General features: G+C 45.1%; 1 pseudogene; it reads right to left on the bottom strand.

Annotated features, from left to right (window-relative positions):
• The window catches only part of LOC115176482 (activating signal cointegrator 1 complex subunit 3-like), a 114227-nt pseudogene that overhangs the window by 34894 nt on the left and 61090 nt on the right, over positions 1-18243 (bottom strand).

The following is an 18243-nucleotide window of genomic DNA, read 5'->3' as shown; positions in this document are numbered from 1 at the left end:
ACACTCTGCAACAGTAACACAACGTTTAGACAACCAATACCGTCACAGAGAAGACTGGAATGGTAGGATACAGTTGGAATTTGAGCGCAATGTTTGAAAAGCATTACAAATGACGTTATGGTAACACTTTATAATAACTTTCAGAAATAAGCAGTTGTAAATGCTTATGAATGCTTTATAAATGTTATATAAATTGTATATCTGCTGAAAAACTTTTTATCTCAAAAAGAAAATACTAAGTGAATGTAAAGCGTGTTTGTCTACAAGTGGTTTTCATGTTGGACATGCAGGCATACATGAGTTCCCATGTCTCTCTGCGGTGGACAGGGAGCTTATTAAATACCCTTCTGATATCATTACTGCTATTATTATTATTATTATTAAAGGACTGTCAAGTCATCTGTCCGCATTGGTACCGTGATTTCTGTTGATTACCAGAGCAACTCCAGCATGGCTCCAGAGAAACAGGACTCCAAACCATTACCGTGCTGTGGTCAAAACAATTACACGGATTCCCTGCCGAAAACATCAGTATTATTCTAATAACTCTTATTACATACATTTATCAAATATGAAAAGGGTGTTTTCGGATACATGAACACTAAAAAACACTGGCTAACACTACAAATGTGGTCACTGGTTGGCTTGAGAACAGCAATGTCAACTACAAAACCTTCAACTGATGATAGAGACATGAACTCTATCTGAACACAGGACAGGAGGTCAAAAGGTGAAAGGATGAGCAGGTTTAAACTACAGGAGATGTCTTGTCTATGTGAAACTGAGACTAACGTGATGGTATGATCAGGGTAGAACACTGTTGTAATGACTGATTCAGATAAGAAGCTGATCCTAGGTCTGAGCCTAAGTGCAACTCCTACCAGGAGCGGCGTTTCACGATGCTTGTAGAGTCTAGTATGTGGTTGCTATGGAGAGCGTGGTCACGCGGACAGTCTTGTTGGTGTGGGAGGAGATGAAGTTGGTCCTGGACACTATGACCTCCAGCACAGGACCTCTGTCCCCCCCTGGGATACAGACACAGTGGTATGGTCCAGTGTGAGAAAGTTTGACAAAGCATTTCACTATGGAGAGCAGTATTATTATTAACTCTATAGAATTCTATAAGAATGTTGTTTGTATGAGGGTTAAAGTTAAGGCTCTATAGGAGGCTCTGTTTGTATGAGGGTTTATGAGGGTTAAAGTTAAGGCTCTATAGAACGTTCTGTTTGTATGAGGGTTTATGAATGTAAAAGTTTAGGCTCTACACAAAGTTTTGATTGTATGGGGTTTGAAAGGCAAGAACCATACCCATAGATATTAAAGATCTCTCTATATGCTTCTAGATAGAATTAGGCTGTGGTACCTAGCAGGTGGATCTCATCGATGATGAGGATGGCTACTTTCTGGACGTAGCTGCGGTTCTACCAGGAGCGACTCACGCGAGTCACATCACCTGTCAGCTCCACGACAACAGGGACGAGGAGAGAGGGAAGGAAAGGAGGGAGAGAGCAAGAAAGAGACAATAGATGGATGGATAGATGGATGGATGGATGGATGGATGGATACTACAGCTGATGGCCATTGACAGATGTGAATGCAACAGAAATGCCATGGTTATAACCAAGTCTCACTCACTTCTTCCCCAGTTTTTCCTCTATCCTGATCTTCTAGTCCTCGATCCTCTCCCTGACCAGAGCTTTCAGAGGGGCAATGTACACCACCTGAGAACACACAGATATAAACAGAGAGAAATGTATAGCGATATAGAAAGAGAAAAAGAGAGAGATAGAGTGAAGGGGGGGCAGACAGACCTTAGAGGTAGGGTAATGGTTGAAGACTCGGAACATGGCCATCTCGGCAGCGATGGTTTTACCGGAGCCCATTGGCGCCCCCAGCAGGACGTTGGTGTCGGTGTGGTAGATCTGTGTAGATCTGTGTCTGGATGGGATTGAAGTGGGTGAACTTGTACAGACTCTCGTACTCCGGGTTCCCCAGGGCGGTGATGGGCAACGGCTGCAGGTCCAGCAGCTCTGAGAATCCACAGGGCAACATTGAGACAACGTATGGGTACATTTGTCAAGGAAAAAAGACAAAGAAAAGTGTATGTGAGAAGTATGAAGAGCTGTTTCCTCTGTCCACCTCTGAGGGTTGGTCTGTGCGTGTGAGTCTGTTGTACAGTACCAGTATGTGGGGGATGTCTCTCAGGCAGGATGAGGTGTTGGAAGTTGATGATGCAGACAGCCTCTGAGCCCAGCCAGCGGTCTGACACAGCTCTGATGTAGTACTGGGAGGGCATGGGCTCAAAGATAGGGATGGTGAACACCACCTGTTGGGGCTCCCCACTCACCACCTGGAAAACACACACAAGGCTCTACCATATCCACTGATACAGGGTCAGATTTATTCCGTACCCATAATGGTTAAGGTTAGGATTAGGGGTCAGGTAATCTGATCCTAGATCTGTAGTTAGGGGCAACTTCTGCCTCAAGGGAAGTTAATGGTACCCAGAAACCCACTTGTTTCTTCTGTAGGAGCAGGTACTCTGAATGGTAGATGTGATCGTTGATGGGGTCCTCCACCCACAGCCACCAGGGATCTCCCACTGAACCATGACACTAAGAGAGGAGAGGAGAGGAGAGGAGAGGAGAGGAGAGGAGAGGAGAGGAGAGGAGAGGAGAGAGGCAGAGGAGAGAGGCAGAGGAGAGAGGAGAGAGGCAGAGGAGAGAGGAGAGGCAGAGGAGAGGAGAGGAGAGAGGAGAGGAAAGAGGAGAGAGGAGAGGAGGAGAGAGGAGAGGAGGAGAGAGGAGAGGCAGAGGAGAGGCAGAGGAGAGAGGAGAGGCAGAGAAGAGGCAGAGGAGAGGCAGAGGAGAGAGGAGAGGCAGAGGAGAGAGGAGAGGAGAGGAAGGCAGAAGCATGAAGAATCGGTGGCATTAGAAGATCAGAGTACTCCCAGGTTGTTTAACCAGATAGTAGCAATTCAAATCAAAGCAATGTAATTGTGTATTTGTTAGTAGGTGCGTGTGTTGTGGTGCATGTGTGTAAAACCTTCAGGAATGGGTTTTGGGCCCCCTGTAGAACACTGTACGCAAATTGGTTTCCACTGCTGTGGAAACAACTGCTGCCTGGCTAACAGACCACAGGTCCAGGAGACTGGTTTATGACACATGGAGAGAGGAGACAGTCCAGTTTCCACAGACAAACACACTAAAACAACAGCTATAATGTAATCTTCTGGCCTGGTCCCTAGTCCTCTTGCGTAAATGTCTAAAGATATCAGGGACACTACTCTTGATTAGGGCTAGGAGTTATTGCCAACCATGTGACCTGAACCAGGAACAATTCTGGGTCCTACTCATGGTAAATGCACAACATTCGGATGACCCCAAAATAGAAAATACTAAAGGGGGTGGGGAAACGCGCATTAATATTACAAAACAACATCCAACTCCTGTCTGTTTCCCTATTAGAATGAGTCATTATCCTGGAGTCCATGGCTTGGGTTAGTAGGGAGAGGGAGATCTCATGTGTCTCTACATGTGTCGCGGCGAGCTTGCGTGTGTACATATGCAGCAGGGATTACTGGCTAAGCTGGGGGTGTTCCATAACAACTATCCCACGAGCAGAGCATGCATCGCTAATCACACAAACATTCATCTTCATACACAGCCTTCATACACAGCCTGGCTACAACAGGCCTCCTATTCCACCCCACTCCCTTACAAACTACAGGAGTCATCTGCCTCAATGATATTCTCCAATCACCATAGAGATCATATAGCCTAACTCACATGTAGTATTAAAGCCACAGGATAATAGTACAAGAAGGTGATGCACCTAAACACTGATCTAGAATCAACCATCTCCCCTTTAAATAAACCTTAATTTGAACCATCAAAAGAAAAAAAGAGCCCTTCAACCAGTACACTTCCAGAGGTAAAGTCTGTGATGAAAGGGAAACGGTGGTGGGAATCAGACGCTGCAGCGTTGTTTCAGAGCTGGCTGCTTCACCTTGTTTATTTTCAGAAGCTATAGAGGTAGAACAGCAGCGAGATTCCCACTTTTCACTCATTACTCTACCACTGGCTGGAGGAGGAGAGGATAGCTTCCCCAGTGTGAGAGAGAGAGAGAGAGACATCGAGGTCATCCTAGGTGAGGTCGACATGGTTACCTGGTCGTGCCACTTGAAGTCGGGGGTGATCTGGAGGCGGACCCTGAGCACGGTGCGTGTGATTGGTTGGATTGTGGCCTCTATCAGTATGGAAGGGATGTGGTGGACACACTGCTTCACCTTCAACCCGATGTTCACGTGGTGGAGCATGTGACCCGGGACACACAGAGAGAGGGGAGTGGTATGACTACAGCACTCTGCGCGAGCGCACACACACACACACACACACACACACACACACACACACACACACACACACACACACACACACACACACACACACACACACACACACACCACAATAGAATTCATGTCTAATTTGGTAGTACACCACACCTGGACCAGTATTGTCTCACCTATCTCGTCCCTCTGCATATCTTTCAGTTTGTCCACAGTGAGTTTCTTCTCCTCCAGACGGGCCAGCACGTTGTGAGGCAGGATGGAGAACTGTCTCAGGGGGTGAGCGAAGCCCCACAGACGCTTGTCTATCACTTTACACAGGTTAAGCAGGAAGTAGGTCATGGCAGGCCAGCGCTTCCTCAGAGCAATCTCAAACAGAGCGCTGACGATACGAGCTGTGTTCTACACAGGGAAGAAATACACACACAGTTACAATTTGAGTGGCATTGTATAGTAGAAAAATAAGGACAGACAGATAGTCACAATTGGAGTAGTGTATTACAGCAGGTGTAAAAAGACAGGCTACAGCCAGACTTAGAGCAGTGTTCTACAATGGGTACAGCAGGACAGAGAGAGTCATGCAGAGACAGAAATAATCCTACAAGATGTAGGACGATTAATCATGTCTGATCGAGAGCCGCGGGACTGGTATGATCAGGCTCTGTTCTGAAACATGGGTCAGGCCTGGCTGTGCGATGATGGATTGCTCATGTCTGTCCTGACAGATGGGTCAGGTGGTTGGCGCTGCTCGCTGATAAACTGGTCAGATCTGACGTGGCTGGGCTCTGATTGATTTGGGCAGGTGCTAATGACATGATGGATTGGTAGAGTCTGGCCGTGCTGGGATTGATTTGTTGGGCTTGGCTCTGTTGTGATGGATAAGTCGAGGCGAGGCTGCTATCTGTGATAGATTGGTCAGGTCTGCTTCTGTCCGGGACATGTGGTGAAGTGAGAGGATGGACAGAGACAGGCAGGCAGACATAGAGACAGGCATATAGACAGGCAGAGACACAGAAACACCTGCTGGGCCAGATGTTGGTCTGCTGCTGGTTAAAAGGCCACTAGGGCAACCTCACTCCTACATCAAACCCTCTGGAGACAAAACCCTACACTCACACCCTTACTGAGCCTACACTCATACTCCAAATAACAACCAAAAGCCAAAACACATCAGGCCTCACAGTCTGAGTCACAGCACCAACATAGTCCCAACCAGGGAGATTATTGAGATTGACTAACTTCATGATTAAGCTGCCTTCCTTCTCCTTGTCCGTGTGTCTTTAAGAGCATGCAGTAAACACAGGTGAACTGTGGTCTCAGGTCTCTCAGCGCTCATGTACAATAATCTACTCTCTCAGGAGAATGCCTGGTGTCCTGCGGTCAAGTGCACAGGCCTGCAGAACTGCTCTATCTATCATCCAGTTGCTAAAGCCATTGAGGAGTGTGTGGGTATGCATGAGAGACAGGGAGTTAGCCTCTGTCAGTGTGTGTGTGTGTGTGTGTGTATGTGTCTCTCTGTTGGTGTGTAGTGGCAGTATCATGCGGCAGCAGGACCTATCAGTCCTCAGCCTGGATTAACCATCAGATCCCCTCTATTCCACTATGGCTGCCTGCCTCCCGGCCACAGCCATCCAAACCGGCGGAACATCTGAAATCGGACGAAATAGGAGCAAAGAGGGAATTTGCTGTGAACAATTCCAAATATTCAGCCACATGGAATCAGTTACCGCGGGAAACCATGGATAGATGGGTTCAGCAGAGGATGGGAAGAGGGGATGGGATGCGGGGAGAGAAAAAACTCAAAATCCAAAAAAGATTCCAGGCTATCTATCAGCCACTGTGAAATATGCACCAGCCAAACATATTACATTCCATCAGATATCAAACCATTTGATTTTCATAAAGAGCATAATGCAGAGATGGCATGGCAGATTAACTGTGACAGTTCATGAAAGCCTCATGATCCCTCTGAAACAATGGAGATGCTGGTACAAACAGGAAACCCGTTTATAGATGTGTACTATACGATTAGTTAAGACACCATTTCTAAACCCTTATCAGTACAACAGTCTGCTCTAGGACGCGGACGGCATGTGCTGCTGGCTGAGGGAAGGGGAAGTCTTGGCAGGGACACAGGGGTACAGCTGAACCCCTCAGAGGGGCTAGCTCAGTTTGGGAGTGAAGCAGAGTATGTACATAAGTTGAAGTTTTGTCAGATATGGTTCTGTTTGTGTGACTGTGTGTGTATGTGAGAAACAGATGGAGAGAGAGCATATGTGTGTGTAATGTGTGTGTGGTGCTGTGCCTGTAACCTACCTGTGCTACGTAGGACAGGTCTGAGATGAGGGAGAAGCTGTCCACCTCTCCCCGGCCGATGTAGGTCTGCAGTAGGATGTTGATCTTGCCGTATCCGTTCTCCACTCCGCCTGCAGCAGGCAGCTCACAGTAGTTACACAGCATCTGCTCTAGTTCCTCCTTCTCCTCATCACGCACCTGGAAAACACAAACAAACAAACACAAACACACACAAACACAAACACAGTCAGGAGTCTTTCCACCTGGGTACTCAAACTATATCAAGACCTTGCTATACTGTTGAGCAGGTGTCCTGCAGCAATCTATAATGTGTGATGAGTGACCTCTCAGTGTGACCTGTGACCTCTCACCTTGACCTGTTCAAACTCCTCGGCCTTGGAGACGATGCTGAGGATGTCAGCCTCTGTCTTCTGGGAGTTGAACAGCTCGTTGAACATCTGCATGGAGGAAGAGGTGGACAAACACAAACATGACATAAGGAACGGCTGTTATCTAGTTGTATATTGCATGTTACTGTACCACCATTCATGATGAGTTTTGTTGTAGATAATACCATGCCATATTACACCTCCACAGAAGGGTATCTATACCCGGTTACAATAATATAATACATTGGAGTACACCAAACATTAGGAACACCTTACTAATATTGAGTTGCATCCCCTTTTGCCCCCAGAAAAGACAACATTTGTCAGGGCATGGACTCTACAAGATGTCAAAAGCTTTCCACAGGGATGCTGGCCCATGTTAATTGAAATACATTCCAGGTGACTACCTCATGAAGCTGGTTGAAAGAATGCCAAGAGTGTGCAAAGCTGTCATCAAGGCAAAGAGTGGCTACTTTGAAAAATATAAAATATAAAACATATTTTGATTTGTTGAACACTTTTTTTGGTTACTACATGATTCCATATGTGTTATTTCATAGTTTATGTCTTCACTGTTATTCTACAATGTAGAATATAATAAAAATAAAGAAAAACCATTGAATGAGTAGGTGTGTCCAAACTTTTGACTGGTACTGTATGTCATGGAAAAAGCAGGTGTTCTTAATGTTTTGTACACTCAGTGTACAATACAACATAGTACATATAACATAATATCATGTTATGGAACTCTGGTGTACCTCCATGGTGTTGTATTTGATGTAGAAGTGACTGGCGGTTCTGCCCAGGTCAGTGGAGGCGAAGTATCCTGTCCTCTCCTCGAAGCGGATCATCCTGGCCTTGTCCAGCTTCCTGGCTGCCATCACCACCAGTTCCTTACGATACATCTCCAGACCTGGGTCCATCTAACACAGAGACAGAACAGTTTAACCCTGCCATCACCACCAGTTCCTTACAGTACAGCTCCAGACCTGGTCCATCTAACACAGAGACAGAACAGTTTAACCCTGCCATCACCACCAGTTCCTTTCAGTACAGCTCCAGACCTGGTCCATCTAACACAGAGACAGAACAGTTTAACCCTGCCATCACCACCAGTTCCTTACAGTACAGCTCCAGACCTGGTCCATCTAACACAGAGACAGAACAGTTTAACCCTGCCATCACCACCAGTTCCTTACAGTACAGCTCCAGACCTGGTCCATCTAACAGAGAGACAGAACAGTTTAACCCTGCCATCACCACCAGTTCCTTACGATACATCTCCAGACCTGGGTCCATCTAACACAGAGACAGAACAGTTTAACCCTGCCATCACCACCAGTTCCTTACCGTACAGCTCCAGACCTGGTCCATCTAACACAGAGACAGAACAGTTTAACCCTGCCATCACCACCAGTTCCTTACGGTACAGCTCCAGACCTGGTCCATCTAACACAGAGACAGAACAGTTTAACCCTGCCATCTCCACCAGTTCCTTACGGTACAGCTCCAGACCTGGTCCATCTAACACAGAGACAGAACAGTTTAACCCTGCCATCACCACCAGTTCCTTACAGTACAGCTCCAGACCTGGTCCATCTAACACAGAGACAGAACAGTTTAACCCTGCCATCACCACCAGTTCCTTACAGTACAGCTCCAGACCTGGTCCATCTAACACAGAGACAGAACAGTTTAACCCTGCCATCACCACCAGTTCCTTACGATACATCTCCAGACCTGGGTCCATCTAACACAGAGACAGAACAGTTTAACCCTGCCATCACCACCAGTTCCTTACAGTACAGCTCCAGACCTGGTCCATCTAACACAGAGACAGAACAGTTTAACCCTGCCATCACCACCAGTTCCTTACAGTACAGCTCCAGACCTGGTCCATCTAACATAGAGAACTAGACAATAAGAGAAGAGAGTACACAGTATGTGTGTACACGTGTGTGTGTACACGTGTGTGTGTACGCGTGTGTGTGTTTGTGTGTTTGTGTGTGCACGTGCGCATGCATGCGTGTGTACCTGGTAGGCCTTGTGGTTGATCCCGTAGACCAGAGGGTTGGCTCTCATGCGGATGTACAGGTAGGTGTAACTCAGCCACCTCACTGCTTCCTCCACGTTAGTCATAGTCCCTAGTGATACCTACAGAGAGAGGGAGAGAGAGAGAGATCTATAACATCCCATTCACCTTCAGTCATTTCAGCCCCCTTACAGCACCTGGTGGAGATTCCATACTTAGCATTGATTCCTTCTCAATAAGTCCTCATTGAATCTTTGAGGTGGCTGCCATCTAGTGGTGACTTACTGTACTGTGATCATTTTGTGAAAAGGGTATTGGTTGGAGATGAGAGGAGAACATGTTTGAAGGGGGCCAGAGTGGCATCTGGGGTCAAACACAGATCGCTGTGAAATATCTGTTCAATAAAGACAAATATTGTTAACTTTTGTTTTGGTCCACCAGCTTCTAACAGCTGCAAAAACTATATTTTTTGTTATTGAAAATACATTTCACAGCGATTTAGATGGTACGCTGATTCCCGACACTATTCTGCGCTTGTTTTCTCACATAAACTGAAATTGAGTCAACAGTGTAGAATTTTAGCAAGCAGGAAATGACAGAGCGATCTCCACTAGATAAAACAGCTTTCTCAGTTTGATAACAGATGCCTCTGCGGCGGGAGAAATCAATCGGCCAATATCACAGCCAATCACAACACTGTCTGGTTAATAACAATGTGAAACACTAACTTTCCACTATTAGCCCCAGATATATTATGGACAGTTATGAAATTACAATGCAAAAATAAAATAAAAAGTATATTATTTTTTATTTATTGGACCATGCATATAGCCTATGCATGTTCCATATTATCAGGTATGCTATTAGCAATCAGCATTATCACCTGTAGCCTAACTGATGCAGCATAGTGGCTAGAAATAATTAGGCTGAAGCATTGGGTTGCCCATCTGCATTTACCCTATTGGGCTGATCATTAATAATGATGAATTTTATATCCCCCAAAAATTGCATAAACACAGCCTACCTGTTAGGGTAACTTGGGGTAAAACACTAACCGGGGTAACACACCACCTGCCTGTACTTCTCACAGAAACCCCTTTCCCTGATTGCCACTACTCTTGAACAACTAAGAGTTACATCTGCCTCATGGCCATTTTCTAAATCACTCCCCAAAATATTTTAAGTTAGATTGGCGTTTTAACCCAAGTTACCCCATAATTGCCCTGTGTTACATTTAGCCCACTCTCCCCTATGCACTCACTGTGACAATGACTGCTGAGTTTAACCAAGCTGCTGCTGGTGCAGTTTGCGCATATTTAGGAGTTGAGAAATAAAGTAGGAGTGGAAACGGCTGTTTTCCCACGATTACATTATGAATTGTTGTGCATTGGCTGCTTGTCAGAATGCATGTTCCCCTCCCTATGGCTCTTGCAACTTCAATGTGCCTTAAGAGGAATATTTACCTTGGATAGAACGCACAACAACAAGGCGACTACGTAAATACAAAAACTATTTTACTATGGGGTTGTTTGCAGAGGAAAAGTACATTTGGACTGTTCTAGCATCTTCAATGTTCCATTTTTCTTTTGTGTAGCAGCAATGATTTTGGCATGGTGCAGCGCCACAGCTAAATGACTGCAGTGGAAACACTGGTATGATTGTTAAAGGGGAGATCCTGAAGATGTGTGATCGGTTGGTAAGACATTTCACAGCTATATTATTGACGGTGGCGTGTGTCCCTACCTCAGGTTGTCAGCTATGGCCTCTAGGAACTGGCTCTCTATGGGGTTCTGCTGCGTGAGCAGGGTGAGGTAGTGGCTCAGCTTGTCATGTGCCGTGATGATGGTGCCCTCGCCGTACTTGTCGAACTGGGGCCGCCCGGCACGCCCGAAGATCTGCATCACATCCAGGATGCCCAGGTCCACCAGGGTACCACGCTTAGCATCGTAGATTTGGGTGCCCTGTTGTTACCACGGGAACAAGAGAGGCTGGATATGAGTGGCTTTGGAGAGATAATACAGTCCTTATGGGCAAACATGTCTGCATGTTTCAGTACAGACACCTACACGGACTTACCGTCTTCTAAGAGTGAAGGGCACATGATAGAGACTTACAAGTTCATACCTCAATCAGACGTAAAAACTCCCTCACACATACAAACTAACAAACTACCACAAGCACGCTCACCCAATGAAAGTAAGCATTTTGTTGGACAGTGTATACCATGTGTATCCTGTTCAGACGACTAACAGAACTTGAAACACGCACGCACAAAACAACCTTGATGATGACAGCGTGTGCAGGCAGGTTGACTCCCCAGGCCAGTGTGGCAGTACAGCACAGAACCTTGAGGTAACCCCTGGAGAACATGCTCTCCATCAGACTACGGTCAGCACGCAGCATCCCAGCGTGGTGGATCCCAAAACCATCTGGGAACATCTCCTTCATCTGCTTGTTCCTGGAACGCTGGATCTGGAGGAGAGAAGGAGAGAGAGGGAATAGTCAGAGGTGGGAGGGAAGGATCGAGAGAACACAATCAGGAGAGAAGGAAAGAGAGAACCAATCAGCACAGCCTGGGTATGTAGAAGAGAGGGAGTATTGCTTTAACAAGTACGTTGTCATGCCAATAAAGCATTTCTGACTACCCCCAAGGATCAGAGGTCAAAGATACATTTTGAGTCGGACACAGTCGGCACAACATGCCAACTGCTTTATGGCTGTGTCCTTACTCAGACCTAACTCCCCACTGCAGCTGCTAGAGGGCACCATCAAGGTGTCCAGACTGCTACCCAATAGAGTTATAATCACACATCTGTAGTGTAGTTCAGACAGATCTATAAAACAGCTGTTATATTGATCCTGCTGGGCCAGTATCAGTCAGTGTCCTTTAGTACCTGATAAAACCCTGCAACACTAAGTTGAGGTTTTATTTCAGTTTTAATAGCTGCTTCTCTGTTAGTTTAAGGACCAGTAATTTAACTGAAGGTAACTACATTTTTTGTTTTACCCTTGTTTCAAGTACACACAAATGCAGCACGTACACACTAAGGCATGTGCGCGTGCGCATACACACACACACACACACACACACACACACACACACACACACACACACACACACACACACACACACACACACACACACACACACACACACACACACACACACACAGTGGCTGCTGATTGAGATGTGTGTGTGTTGACAGGCAGAGAGGTGAGGTGGTGACCTGGTCAGGCAGTAATAATGGCTTGCTCATCAGACAGCTTTATCTCTCTCTGGACAACTAAAGAGAGGTCAGAGAGAGAGCACAGAGAAAAAATACCATTATTGCTAGCATCTGTCTGCGTGTGTGTGTGTGTGTATGTGTGTGTGTGTGTGTGTGTGTGTGTGTGTGTGTGTGTGTGTGTGTGTGTGTGTGTGTGTGTGTGTGTGTGTGTGTGTTGTTGTTGTTGAGGGAGAGAAAGTGTTTGTGTTTCCAGTACATGCGCCAAATTGCACATTGGCTCCCACTCAGATTTAAATACCAATTGTGTTTCCTGAACACCTGATTTACTTAACAAAAGGTGCATCTCAATAGGTGGTCCAGGTAAGTCATGACATAGCACAAGTGGGGGGGTTGGCCTTTCCTCTTTTGTCCTCTATTGTCCCTCTATTGTTCCTCAAGCAAGAGGTGAAGACGATGACATCACAGATTCCCATCTAAACAACTCTTCAGCTCTTCTGTTGTTCAGATCTACATAACTAGCTCCCACCACCACCGCCAACAGTAATACCCACGATCACAACTCAGCATGCAATGAAGTGATAATTTACTTAGCTAGATTGTGACAGACAGGATGGTTAATTGTTGATTTAATTTGGCCAGCCCTTGATTGTCATAATGTTTGGCCCCTTACTTTGACAGGCTTTGGCGGAATGGGAGGAGGAGCTGGCAGAGAGGGCGGAGGAGCGGGGGGAGTGGGCGGAGGAGCGGGCAGAGGAGCTGGCGGAACGGGCGGAGGAGCCGGTGGAGCGGGCGGAGGAGCAGGCGGAACGGGCGGAGGAGCAGGCGGAACGGGCGGAGGAGCCGGCGGAGCGGGCGGAGGAGCAGGCGGAGCGGGCAGAGGAGCCGGCGGAGCGGGCAGAGGAGCCGGCGGAGCGGGCGGAGGAGCGGGTGGAGAAGCTGGCGGAGCGGGCGGAGGAGCTGGCGGGGGAGCCGGCGGGGGAGCCGGCGGAACGGGCGGAGGAGCCGGCGGAGGAGCTGGCGGAGGAGCTGCCACTTACTCACACTCTACTCCACTTTACTACCACTCTCTTTATTCCTATCGCTCTTGCTCCATCTCTCCCTTTGTGTCTGATCAAAACATTTCCTCTGGGTACAGTACATCCAGTACAGTATAAACAGAATGTAGGTCTATGTATGGGGTGGAGGGGTTTGTATGCATATGGCATGTGTGTACAGTGTGTTATGTGCTTAGATGCACGTGTCTGTAATGTGTGCGTGTACGTGTGTGTACGTGTGTGTACGTGTGTGTGTACGTGTGCGTGTGCGTGTGCGTGTGTGTGTGTGTGTGTGTGTGTGTGTGTGTGTGTGTGTGTGTGTGTGTGTGTGTGGAGAGAGGAGATGAAAGCCAGGCAGCCAGTGTGTGATAGCAGTTCTTTGTTTTCTCAGAGGGACACGGTGGGAGGCACAGCGGAACCACAAACTCAACTCAGCCTTTTACAACCTGATGATGTACCAATTAAACAGGACGATGAGGGTTGGGTTGGTATGCATGACCACAGTTACATGTCAGACCGGTCCCTCAGGCTATGAGGCTACCAGACTGCAAATGAGCTATTATACTAAAATGTGTATTTTCCTTTGCAGTACTTTTCTTGCACCCGTCTGTCTGTTTATGTACAGCACTGTATTATACATCTAGTCATCTTGTGGTTGTCAGTGTGTGAGTGTGTTACCTGTATCCGACTGTGTGTGTGTGTGTTTTCTCTGAGTGTGTTTCTGTCTCATTGCAGTTTATCACTCTTTGGTCTGCGCTATCAGCTTGGGCGTACAATAGTGACAGATCGTCACGACAACTCAGACACGTTCCAAAGATCATTGGCGGTGTAAAAATAGCCCCAAACGAAGGCAAATATAGACATTAATGAGCGTATTGATGTCCTGTGTAACGGCAGGCGGGCGGCGTGGAGTCCCAGGTGGCCTAGCGTCTCCGTCGCGTCTGAACGTCTACAGAGCAAAAAGCTTCCCCCCGACAGACACCCTGTCAACGCAACAGGACATGAAACCCCATGAAAGACACAGTACTGTATAGTACAGAAGATACACTTCACCACCACCACCACCAAACACCCCCCCAGAGTCCAGAGAGAGAGTGACAGATAAAAAACAAGATGGACGGGAGAGGGGGAGAGGGGTGGATGGGAGAGAAGGTGAGAGAGACAGAGTCATCATCCTTTCATCCACATCAATGGGCATCCATCCATCCATCCATCCATCCATCCATCCATCCATCCATCCATCGCAATGCCTCTTTCCTGTCTGCAGTCTACACTAGAGCACCTCTCAGTACCTCTCAGTACCTCTCCACTAAATGAGACTGGCCTTCAATACAAGTCAACATCTCTAACTAAAACAAGCAGTAAACCACCCAGTCTACAGCTATACTGACTCAAACTGGCTCTCAGCACCATACAATAGACCTACACCATACATACTGGTGTACACGCCATAGACACCACTTCACTGACTAGAACAGATGGCTCTAAAGCCACGATGGACTCATGGCCATGGCTCTAAAACGGCTCAATCTGGGTTCATTCGGTTCAAAGTAATACACTATATAGGGAATAGGTGTCATTTGGGACTCAGGCCAAAAGAGGTGCGGAGGAGAGCTGTCCTGCAGTACCCTAACCTGGCCACTAGGTGGCTCTTCACCTCCACAGCTGAGCTGAGCCACTGTACTGTTCTCTGGTGCTGGGTTGCTGTGACAGGCCTGCTGCACCTTTCATCTCACAGAGAGGACCCATCAAACTGGAGAGAACAAACTAGTGGGCTCCTCAGTGTGGGTGGAGTTCTCACATAGGCACACTCACCATGCACTCGTACACTGACACCACACACATTACATGAGCACACATGCTAAGGGCACACGCATGCTAAGGGCACACGCATGCTAAGGGCACACGCATGCTAAGGGCACACGCATGCTAAGGGCACACGCATGCTAAGGGCACACGCATGCTAAGGGCACACGCATGCGAAATAACCCGTATCAAAAGTAGTTAAGACAGGCCTACAGATGGTCTGACCATTCAAATGTTCCACTTATTAAGAAACTTTGACTCTTTCACTCTGATAGACATGATTTGCATAGACATGATGAACTAGCTCAATAAATAACCATTATTCCAGCAGAACTCTTTATTCAAGTGGCTGCATTAAGATATCTAAGCTAGATTGACAGCCTCTACAACCCCCGAGTCAATTAATGAACATTATGAGAGAGAAAATATACTGGAATCACTTTTGACTTTTAAAGGTAGGATAAATAATGGCAAATTATATAATTGACCTTAGAGGTGCTGTATGCGCCACTACATATGCATCCGGGAGATTAAAAAACACCTATAAATATTAATGTGGGCCAATTTCCCAGCACAAATAAGTCATGCATTCTCCCTTTGTGGGCTTAGAGTGGAATCAGCCTCGTGCTCCCTCCCCCATTAATACAAGACTGACTGGTGAACGGACAGAGAGACATACATGAGGACAGCAGGATAAACAGGACAATGGAGGAGAGAGATCAACCAACACTAATACTCTAGAGGTCTTTCTCCAACACTTTATTTGATGCTCTGCTTATTAACGTCTTAATAAGGCATTTGTAAATACTTTACTAACAATTAGTAGACTATAGCGTTTGTTGACATAGCATAAGCACATCTATATGCAATCCATTTATTACGCATAGCTTTAATCTGTATAAACCATGGAACAACGAGCTTTAATCATATACTGTATAAACCATGGAACAACCAGCTTTAATCATATACTGTATAAACCATGGAACAACCAGCTTTAATCATATACTGTATAAACCATGGAACAACCAGCTTTAATCATATACTGTATAAACCATGGAATAACCAGCTTTAATCATATACCCTATAAACCATGGAACAACCAGCTTTAATCATATACTGTATAAACCATGGAACAACCAGCTTTAATCATATACTGTATAAACCATGGAACAACCAGCTTTAATCATATACTGTATAAACCATGGAACAACCAGCTTTAATCATATACTGTATAAACCATGGAACAACCAGCTTTAATCATATACTGTATAAACCATGGAACAACCAGCTTTAATCATATACTGTATAAACCATGGAACAACCAGCTTTAATCATATACTATATAAACCATGGAACAACCAGCTTTAATCATATACTGTATAAACCATGGAACAACCAGCTTTAATCATATACTGTATAAACCATGGAACAACCAGCTTTAATCATATACTGTATAAACCATGGAACAACCAGCTTTAATCATATACTGTATAAACCATGGAACAACTAGCTTTAATCATATACTGTATAAACCATGGAACAACCAGCTTTAATCATATATTGTATAAACCATGGAACAACCAGCTTTAATCATATACTGTATAAACCATGGAACAACCAGCTTTAAGCATATACTGTATAAACCATGGAACAACCAGCTGTAATCATATACTGTATAAACCATGGAACAACCAGCTTTAATCGTATACTGTATAAACCATGGAACAACCAGCTTTAATCGTATACTGTATAAACCATGGAACAACCAGCTTTAATCGTATACTGTATAAACCATGGAACAACCAGCTTTAATCATATACTGTATAAACCATGGAACAACCAGCTTTAATCATATACTGTATAAACCATGGAACAACCAGCTGTAATCATATACTGTATAAACCATGGAACAACCAGCTTTAATCATATACTGTATAAACCATGGAACAACCAGCTTTAATCATATACCCTATAAACCATGGAACAACCAGCTTTAATCATATACCGTATAAACCATGGAACAACCAGCTTTAATCATATATTGTATAAACCATGGAACAACCAGCTGTAATCATATACTGTATAAACCATGGAACAACCAGCTTTAATCATATACTGTATAAACCATGGAACAACCAGCTTTAATCATATACTGTATAAACCATGGAACAACCAGCTTTAATCATATACTGTATAAACCATGGAACAACCAGCTTTAATCATATACTGTATAAACCATGGAACAACCAGCTTTAATCATATACCCTATAAACCATGGAACAACCAGCTTTAATCATATACTGTATAAACCATGGAACAACCAGCTTTAATCATATACCCTATAAACCATGGAACAACCAGCTTTAATCATATACTGTGTAAACCATGGAACAACCAGCTTTAATCATATACTGTATAAACCATGGAACAACCAGCTTTAATCATATACTGTATAAACCATGGAACAACCAGCTTTAATCGTATACTGTATAAACCATGGAATAACCAGCTTTAATCATATACTGTATAAACCATGGAACAACCAGCTTTAATCATATACTGTATAAACCATGGAACAACCAGCTTTAATCATATACTGTATAAACCATGGAACAACCAGCTTTAATCATATACTGTATAAACCATGGAACAACCAGCTTTAATTGTATACTGTATAAACCATGGAACAACCAGCTTTAATCATATACTGTATAAACCATGGAACAACTAGCTTTAATCGTATACTGTATAAACCATGGAACAACCAGCTTTAATCATATACTGTATAAACCATGGAACAACCAGCTTTAAACATATACTGTATAAACCATGGAACAACCAGCTTTAAACATGGGTTTGCTCCATTTAACGGTTAACATCAGAATGTAACAATAACTGTATCTTACTGTATCACTGACTAAAGTGTTGCAGCACCATCTGTACTGAGGGTCTAATTCACAGCTCAACAGGAGCACACAGTCCTCTTTACAGTTGATTAGCTTTCTGATGTCTATTTTAGTCTCCTTACAGGCACTATAAACAACAGATAATTATGTGTATTATTGTGCTACACACAATTAAAATATGTATATTCCCAGGCATACACACACTT

This window comes from Salmo trutta, chromosome 37 (assembly GCF_901001165.1).
Source record: "Salmo trutta chromosome 37, fSalTru1.1, whole genome shotgun sequence".
Classification (NCBI taxonomy): Eukaryota; Metazoa; Chordata; class Actinopteri; order Salmoniformes; family Salmonidae; genus Salmo; species Salmo trutta.
This window is presented reverse-complemented; position numbering and strand designations above follow the sequence as displayed.